The following is a 10519-nucleotide window of genomic DNA, read 5'->3' on the forward strand; positions in this document are numbered from 1 at the left end:
TTTCTCCTTTGCAAGTCTGAAATTTAGCACTGTTTTTCATATTAAGCCTGTTTGGGGGTTTTGTTTTTTCTGTATATTCAATCATACAGCAGGTTATGTGCTTACAAGGAGTTCATGTTAAAAGACCATAAAAATGAAAAATTAGAGTTGCCTTTGCATACTCTATGCAAATAGCAAAAATAAAATAAAATAAAATAAAATAAAATAAATAAAATAAAATAAAATAAAATAAAATAAAATAAAATAAAATAAAATAAAAAATAAAATAAATAAAGAATGATTTAGAGGCCTGTGTTCTAGCAGAGGATAATTTGGCTTCTTCTTAATGCCTAAGTTATTCATTGATTTGTATCTGAATTTTGCACAGAAGTTATGCAACTCCCTGGATAGTGCTTAAAGCTTAAACTATGAGGTGGTGACAAATGCTGGAAATGACATAGGAGGAAAAAATGGACTTCAGTACGTGAGCCATCAGGTTGTCCTGAGAGCAATACATTTTGGAAAGAAATGACGCAGACAGGAATGACCATCTTACATTCTGGTTTAGCTCCCTGTGGAAGCATGTCCCACATATTGCATATAAAAAGGAGGAGGAGGGAGGAATACAAATTATTGCTGACGTTTACTCAAAAAATGTGAGATCCCAAATTAATTGTGCCCAGATGTTGTAGTATAGAAGAAGGAAAATCTTTTTTATTTTCACTAAAGGTAGCAAAGCATGTAAGAGTTTCATATCAGCTGCAGCTGAGCGGGAAAACTGAGGTTTTTTTTCCGGAGGCTGTGAAATAATTTGAAGGAACACATGGGCTTTTAAATTCTTGTCCTGCTAAAGGACTTAAGGTTCCTCACATGAATAAATCAAGTATGAATTAACTTAACCTTCCAGGAATCCTGAGACTAAAGTTGCCTATGTTTATTTTATTTTTTTTCAAACTGGTAGGTGCTTTTTTCAATGAAGTTGGGCTTTGCTTGGATGTTTGTTTATTAGATGAGAAATATCTTAATTTCATTGTCTTTATTTTAGATAAAGGAAACATGCTTCTGAAACTATACAGTCCACGCAGATAAAAAAAATTGGCTATACAAAGTAGCTGTGAACAAACTGGCTTTCAAATAGCTTGTTTGCAACATCATCTAGGTTTTGCCACACTATTTCTCCCTGTTTTTCAAAGCAGTTTTTAACTTACTTTAACATCCATACGCTTATTACAAAACTTGTATCAGGAACCAGGCCAGACAGTTTAGAGCTTATCTGTGCTGCTGCAACCAATACAATATAGAGGCAACACATCATCAGTGCACTGAGACAGAGTTTCAGTCCATGGCAATTTTCATAGAATCATAGAATCATAAGATGGTTTGGGTTGGAAGGGACCTTAAAAATCATATAATTCCAAACCCCCTGCCATGGACAGGGACACCTCCCACCAGCCCATGCTGCCCAAAGCCCCATCCAGCCTGGCCTTGGGCACTGCCAGGGATGGGGCATTAACAGCTCTGTTAGGCAGCCTGCTCCAGTGTCTCCCTACCCTCATAGTAAAGAATTTCTTCCTTATGTCTAACCTAAACTTCTTATTCTTATTGCTTATAGCTGTTACTCTTTGTCCTATCACTACATTCCCTGACAAAAAGTCCTTTCATGTCTTCCCTGTAGGCCCCCTTTAGGTACTGGAAGGCCACTCTAAGATCTTCCTGGAGTCTTCTCTTCTTGAGACTGAACAACCCCAACTCCATAGCAGAGGTGCTCCAGACCTCTGATTATCTTCATGGCCTATGTATGAAAGCAAATTTTCATTTTAAAATAGCTTAATTCCAGTGCCCTTTCACTCTTAACGTGTTTTGATTATTAAGAAAAGGTAATTAAAGGAAGGAAAGATAAGAATGACTCAAAAGACATCTGAGATAAGAGAGTTCAGAAGGTCACAAACATCAAACTGAGTTAGCACTTGATTCCATCTTTTTCCTACCTAGCATTTTCCGTCTGATCCCTTTCCAACAAAGTATCATAAAGCAATAATATTTAGGGGAGTAACACTGACAAAGCAAATCAATCGTTTCCATAAAATGCGGCTGACAGGCAGCCTAACAAAAGAAGCTTCTGGAGGCAGTGTCTGGTATCATCCAGGTCCCACTGATGTGTTAAAAACTAGCTGTATTCAGTTTTCTGAAGCTCCAAGACAAATATGTTGTCAGAGCACAACCACACAAACACTTCATATGGGGTCACTCTAGCCTAACTAGTAGGAACTGGACCCTAAATAACTTCTATTTCAAGCTAAAATGAACAAGGGCCTTCTTCTACCTTTGAAAACAGCTGACAAAGTGCATTTCCCATCCAAAGAGAATCTCTTTTACTACACAGAGACAGTCATTGCACCCGGGCTGTCTATGGAGGGAGATCCCTGGCCCATGCTACCTACTGAATTGTGTCCAGAAGTTGCAAGAATAATGGATTTCACAAACTATTTAAGTGTGAATTACCCCCATCACATTTCCCAGGCCTATTCCCTGGAAATACTGAATGTATGGTGTGGTCATAGCCTGGGCAAAGAGCATCCATGGTGTACATCACATAGCAGACTATTTAAACTCAGCCTTATCTTCAAGCAGGTAAATTTCAGCCATGTGCCACTCCCAATTAAATGGTGCAGTCTTTTTGTAAAGATGTGAAGTAAGGATCAGCTTTCTCTTTGGTGGGCATTAGAATTTCATATATTTCTTCTTTTATGATGTGTTTTTTCAGAAACCTATTTTACAGGGTCTTTGGCCAATGACCCCTGTGCTGTCATTCCAGAAAAGTGGTGCTGATACCTAAATCAGGTAGATGATCTATTTTAGCTACTGAATGTTATCATTTGACTTCTATAACTCTTTACTTTCTAGAAGCACAGTATGAACACTGACTTTGAAAACTCTTTTTTATGTAAAATCCCTGGCCAAATGATATTTTTAAAACCAAGATATCATATCTGAGCAACAACTTCTTAATAAACCAGTGACTAAAGAAGAACCAAAGCTCCACCACATTTCAGGTGCACCTGTGACAAATATAACAAATAGTATTCCATGAAATAGGATTGAGAAGCAAAATGTTGTCAGAATAGAGGACACAGTCATAACTGCAGAAAATAAATGTTTTATCTTTGACTAGAGTTACAGCAAATCTATTTTAATGATGATCATTTCCCCAAACACTTCTGAGCATAACGTGGTATTCCCTGAATTCAACAGAAGAAGAACCAAGATTGATGATACAATTTACAACATGTGAAATAATGTCATAGGCCTGCCATCTTGGTTTGTGAGACTATAAGACTATATCCATTTCCTTAATTTTTTCCTCCAGGCTCAAGACTGAAAAAAGGGAGCTCAAAGGTTTTACCTAGGTATTCCATAATAAAAGCAGAAGTCTATTTAAATCTGCAGATGTCCTGATGAAACAGGTATGTGAGTTATCTACAATTACTCACTTCAAAGAGGTGTCATACCCTCTACACCTGCCATGAAGATGTGATCCAGCAGTGAACGGGCAAAATGCAATAGTGCAAAAGTCCTGATGCCTACCCAAGAAGAATGCTAACAAGCACGTAGGCTACAAGTTGATGACATTTATCAAGAGAAAAAAATCACATCTTGCTATCTTGCTTTATGAGCACATTTTTAGTAGAATATCAATTTCTGGTGTGCCTTGGGCACTTCACAATCTTTATCCTGCCTTGTCAGACCTAAATGTGCGGCAATGTAAAAGTTGTCTCTTTGTGTGTATCAAGAAATAAATTTGTTATGATAAAAGGTGCAATATAGAAGATAAGAAGAATGAAGCTCACTCAGCATTTTCTCCGATTTAACATTTGGAAACAAACACAGGTTTCAAACAGCAGCATCCAAATCAAAAAATCCTGGCAGTAAACCAGGTTTGTTTTTTTTTCTAAAATGGAGATCTCCTTGGTTTGCCTCCTGCCCTGCTTCATCCTCCACCACCTACATCCAGTGGAGACAAACAAGTAGCAAGGGAGCAAATGCAAACAGTTGCAATGTGGTTTATAAGATACCATAAAGTGTATGCCATTTTACAACGGGTCATATATTTTTTTTCAAAGGACTATCTCCACTCCAGGTTGGCTTTACGACTCTCAGCCGCCTCTTCTAAGGGAAGTTATTGCAGCGATAGGCACACTATGATCACCTCAGATTAAACAAGTCAGAGCATGTCAAAGCAACGTGGTACTTTGCCCACTTCTTTCAAAGCCAATGAACAACGTGTTTGTCTGCATTCTTAGCTTTGCCTTAGAAAGTAGGGAGGAAAGCATTACAAGTTTTCTTTTTGTCTGGGCAACTCTCTTTTTAAGAAACTCTTTTGCATTTAAGAAGTTATTTTGGGAATACATATTTAGAAGTATTTCAATGAACTTAACACCTATTTTTTCTCCATGAATTAATTAAAAGAGACCGGGTTGACTAACTGAAGATGTAGGTCTTACACCCAAATTTGTAGAAGATGATTCCTACTTAACTAATCAATTTTTCTATGTTAAATGTGAAATTACTGGCAATATATTGAAATGATAAACAAACGGGAAATCTGCATGCTTTCCTGTATTTAGAAGTCACTGCAGGCAGCCTGTATAAGCTGTCTATAATATCGTTCAGAAAACAGACTTTACTCTCTTATTTGTTGTCTTCTTGTCGGGAAGACTTAGGCACATGGTACCCCTAGACACTGACAATCCCATGGTTTAGTGCAAACTGTTAAACCAACTAGGTCCACCAGCAAAAGAAACAAACAAAACACCAAAATCTCTAACTAAAATGTTAATCCTGTGTTTTTTTTAAGTATTGTATTTTATATTTTATTTTTGTGCTTCAATTTTCTTCTCCTTCTTTTCTACCCCTTGTCCACATTATGGTTTCATATGAAATTGAAGAATTTTATAACAAAATTAGCCAGAAATCATAAGTGGGAAGGTATGGGAAATCACATAATACCAATCCTTTCCTTCTGAAATTTCCAAGCTACTTTAAAGGTGAATGGTAATCAGATAATATCTCACCCTTTAGGAACATTAAATTAAAGGGTAAATGCAATTAAACACTTAAGCACCTGACTGTCGAGTTAATTCTTATTCATTGAAAGGTGCTACATAACATTGTGGATTTCAATATAAAGCTTATTGTCATCTGAACAACTCTAGTCATCTGAAGGTCAGATGTAAAATATAAGCTGATCATCTAGGCTACCTCTACAGTCAATACATAGTCAAAGCAGATCCATGCATGGGCCATCTACCTTTGATGACCTACCTATCTCCATCTTAGACACTCTCACTTATTACATGTTTTTTATAAGACCAGATAAATAGTTTTATTTTAAATTAGAGCCTTAATTTTAATACAACTAAGAAGTGGATTCATTTTCAACTGAAGATGCTTATGACTGGTGAAAGGATAACAGCTGTATTACAAATCAGAGACAAAGATTAAGACAAGTTTACCACTCATGTACATAGATAAAATTACACTGTAGTTAAGGGTCTATAGATTTCTGTCCCTGGATAATACCAAACAAATGGTGAAGTGATGATTTACTTAATCCCCAGGGATCTCCAAAAGAAACTTTCAGTAATAAAATGGATTTTGTTCTAATACCTTCCAAAACACTGAATTAGAGCCAACTACATAAACAACTCTTTTTTTTTTTTTTTTTTTTTTTTGCACAAGCTCTACAGACCAAAAATTTCAAATTTCAAACTCAAAATTAATAAGTTTCAATTTGTACCATTTAAAAAAATATATATATATATTTAAAAATCGTTTCTAAATTGGTGTTTTCCCTTGAATAATGTAAAAATTTTTAAATGCATTTCATTTTTTTTGTTGTTTTTTTTTTTTTTTTCCTCTGATTATTCCTCAGATTATTCTTCAGGTAAAAGTTATGAAATTATAACTAATTTTAAACCTCTCCAGTTTGAGTTTTTCAGCAATTTTGTCCCAGTTCCTGTGTACTTATGAAGAATAACAGTCAAAAACATGGGAAAAACAGGTGACTCTTCCTCTATTTTTTTTTCTTGGAAACCTGAATGTGGTCCATTTTTTTTATACCTTTAAAATGATACGCTAAATTTCAGCTATTTCTTTCCTTCTTCTCTTTTGCTGTGTGTGGCCAGTTTTATATTTATGGGCTTAATTTGCAAAAAGATTTACAAGATTAAATGAATGTTGTACAATAAATGGTCTAAATTGCTGTAAATCTCTGTGAAAAGGTCCTCTACAAAGCCATAAAACTGATGCATCTGCCTGTGATATTGCTGGGATTTTCCATACAGGCAAGCGGTCTGCTTACCAGAGCTTTTGTTCAGCAATAACTCATGTGAAACCCAATTGTAAATACACACAAAGTATTTTAGTTGCTCATAATTTTCAATCTCAACAACCCTTTACTGTCAGTACTTTAGTTTGAGTATGGGATACTAAATTATTTGTGAGGATGTGAAAGAGCTAACTTCTAGGGAAAGGTTATTCCAATGATCAAGCAAGTTTGGAGAAGACACACTACAGGTGACCTGGAATCTTAAAAGTTCTTTATGGTGAAGACTCAGTAGCTTTATTTAAAATTATATAGGGAAACTAATAAGAAAAATAATAATAAAAAATAAAATAAAAAAAAAAAAAAAAAGAATTTACTTCATGCCAAGACCTACCGATGGATCCAGAAAAAAAAAAAAAAAAAAAGAATTCACAGATGAAATGAGACTACAGGCTAATTAATAACAAAGAGAATAACAGAATATTAAGACTAATATTTCTTCTTAACATGCTCCCACAGCAAAAAGCCGGCTATAGGATTCCCTGTCAGTCCAGGCATTAATGATGAAAATTCATATGTTGAGCTCTAGATACATGATGTAAAAGATTATCTTGCCTAACTTTACCTAAAATTTAACTTATTCTATAAGATAGTGGTCTATAATTCACCTCTAATTACTAGAGAATGATAAGCTCCCGTAGAAGGCAATTCAGAAAGGACAATTACTAAAGGAAGAATAAAATCTATTCCAGAAGAAGAAAAGTCAAGATTTCTGGCTTATAACTTCCAGTTATTTGTCTAGCATGGAACTACTTACCTAGCCTTTTTTTTCATACTTTTAAATTATTTAACCTTGTCTTATATCAATGGTTTAATTCTTTAGTGGTAGACAGAACAGTAATTTATTCTGTTTTACTTATGTAAATTATTGTAAATTAAAAATCAAATTAATTATCTGAGCAAAATGGCTACAGAAAGATGGCTAGGAAGACTGAGACTCCATTTTGGAATTTATTAAATCAATTTAGAACAGGATGGTAAGAGAAAATCATAGAGAGAAAAAAAAAATACATTAAAAAAAATAAAATAAAATAACTACATTTCGTTGAAGAGATCTTATGAAAATAAATTCATATGTGTACTGATATATCCAAAAAAGAATGCTATTCTAGAAGCTTAAGACAGGGAGAAAAAAAAAAAGGGATTACTTGAAAACTGACAAACTAAAGATAATTAATCCTTCAGTCTTCTACTGAGCATGAAGTACTACAGTGTTGATACCTACATCTAAAGGAGCTGTCCCAGTGTTTCTCTTCAGTCAGCAGAATCAGTGAAGTCAAAAGCATAATCTATCTTGTTATAAAATAAGCCTCTGCAATAAATCAAATAAATCGCACTCTTAAAATATTGTAATATCTCTATACTACCATTATGTTGCAATGATTCAGGACATCTTAAAGAAGAAAACAACATCAAAACAAACAAACAAAACAAAACAAAACCAAAAAAAAAAAAAAAAAAAAACTTTTTCCAAGAGCGGTGTCTCATTTTCCATGTTCTCTTGCCCCAGACTGGAGGCAAAGACCACTTTCCTAGTCCAGGTCTTAAGATCTTCTGTCTGGGTTTTGGACTTGCAGACACATCTGCTCTAAATCTATTTGTCATAACTGTTCCCAAGACCAGGTTAATTTCAATGGCAACTTATTGAAGACCATGGACGGTAGGAGTGTATCTCTCATAATTATAATTTGATGCCTTGCTTCTCCTTTTACTCATTTGGATAGGGTCACTATAGGTTGTAGTGCTCACGCAACTGGCTTGACTCCCTAGTTACTAATCTTCAGGATATGTCAGAAGACACTGAGGTCTGTCTTACAGGAAAATTAAGAGAATTAAGGAGTCCGGCACAAAAAGGAGAGATCTACTGTCAAGAAAACCCTATTGTTGATGCTACATAACCAGGTAAAGCCTTAGCTGTATGTAAAATTAACTAAAAATAAAGCATTTTCAAATTCTGAAATGTACTTTCTTGCCACCGAAACTTATCACTATGCAAGAAGGCCCTAGGTTTTGATTGTGACTTATTTCAACATGAAAGCATGTTTTGAAATATTAGACTTTTCTTCTGGAAGGACATTTTTAATTTTTGTTTAGCAACATGATTACTCCTTTTACAGTCATCTGTTTTGTAAAATTTGGGGTTTTTCTTTTTTCCATAATTATCTAGAATATATCACAATTTCCATATAACTGCCAAGATGTAAGCATTAAAAAATAAAATAAAATAAAATAAAATAAAATAAAATAAAATAAAATAAAATAAAATAAAATAAAATAAAATAAAATAATAAAATAAAATAAAATAAAATAAAATAAAATAAAATAAAATAAAATAAAATAAAATAAAATAAAATAAAATAAAATTTCTAGGTTTGGCAATGCAAACAATGTGATAATTTCCTTGTGGCTCATTTTTAACCTTTTATTTTACCACAATAAATGTTACTGCATTTTTCACATCTAATTCATGTTATAGGAATAATCCGAGTGTCTGAGTGTTCCAGTCTTTGTAGATATAATTGATTAATCTGTCTGAATTCTTTCACCTTAAGGTTTGACTCATCTTGTATTTCCCTAACTTCTGTAATGCCTGACATTTAGATTTCTTGTGTCACAGCAGCCTGGATGTGTGTTTAGCAGGTCATCTTCATTTTCTTCATTTTTTACTCTCTGCATGTTGTTGTGTCATTTCTGGGCACAGCAAATCTCAACCTCAGCATAAGTATAGAACAAAACACATAGGCAGATCCTTATGTAGTTGTCACTTGGTATGGTAAAAGTAGGCAAAACAAATTGTCTATGTGCCTAATCTCAGAAACACGGGACAAAGTCTCAGTCTCAGTCTCTATAGATAAGAGAAGCAAAGAAGGGAATGAATTTTCCGAGGTTTCTGAAAGAAGACATTGACACCTGGGAATAGACCAGCAGTTGCTGAATCCCATTGCTGCACAATTTAATGCAAATATATGTCTATAGTGAGTTGAAGAGAGTGCAGTACTTTTCCTTACTTAGGAAGAATTTATCTGATTTAATTTTGATATCTGTAGTATAAGTGCAAGCTGCAGACCTGCATCATACTAGACTTCCTTCATAAACAGAATATGAATGTAGTCACAGATTTATATTCCATTCCTCACTTCTAACTTCTCTCCCTCCCCTTTCCATACCTGTGTCTCCACCATGACTTTGATCATATGCATGATACACTTCCTTACAGATGATGGCACTTGTTGCCCATGTAAGATATCAGAGGAATAAGATTTTATAAGCTTTGTCGTTTTCTTCTTATGTCCTACAACCCACTTGCTCATACTCAAGTTCTCTCTTTCTTACCATATGTTCAAAGACAGCTCATCCAAGTAAGTCAGGCAAAGATGGAGAATAGGGAGTTCAGGGGGAGGTGGTGAGCAACCCACAAAATATCCAAATGTTAGTCTAACTATAGACCAATAAACACATGTGGCAGATTGTTAGTCCAAGAAGGTCATTAGTACAATCTGTGGTAGAAGGATCTTCTAGTATAGGTCAACAATGTTAAAATACATGTGGCTGGGTGGGTGGGTGAATGCAAACAAAGGACATGTCACAAAAATTCAAAGAAACATTAACTGTATTGCAGCAATATTAAGATGAAAGGCAAAGTACAATGGCTAGTGTTCAGTGTTTTATGGAAACAAGGTTTCATCAAACATTTTAAGGAACCCAGGAATATTGCTAAATAAAAAATAAAATTAAAAAAAAAATGTACAAACATCTTCCTTCTCCAATCAGATGGAGGAAATTATATCAAACTGTGATGCAAAAGACTGCATGTTTGGGCAATCAGTACTAGACTATCTTCAGGAAGGAATTCTGGCCTGTGGAGCTGAGAGTTACAACCATCACTGTGTTTGCAGGCAAAGTTTCTTTTCCAGCATGGATTCAATGTAGGTATTCCCATTTCTCTTTGGTGTAAATCTCACTCTGAATCTTGCTGATGGTTAGAAGTTCAGAAGAGGTCATGAATTCAGAGAAAAAAATTTCCTCATGGCCTAGGATAGGGGTACAATTCTTCCTCTGCAGATTGCATGAAGGTTTTGGCTGTCTCTGATAACACCCAACTGGCTAAGCTTGAAGATGTTGCTTTCCTTCTTGGGGTGTGGCTCTAAGTGTCAG

The sequence above is a fragment of the Aythya ferina genome, assembly GCF_964211825.1.
Source record: "Aythya ferina genome assembly, chromosome: 2".
Taxonomy (NCBI): Eukaryota; Metazoa; Chordata; class Aves; order Anseriformes; family Anatidae; genus Aythya; species Aythya ferina.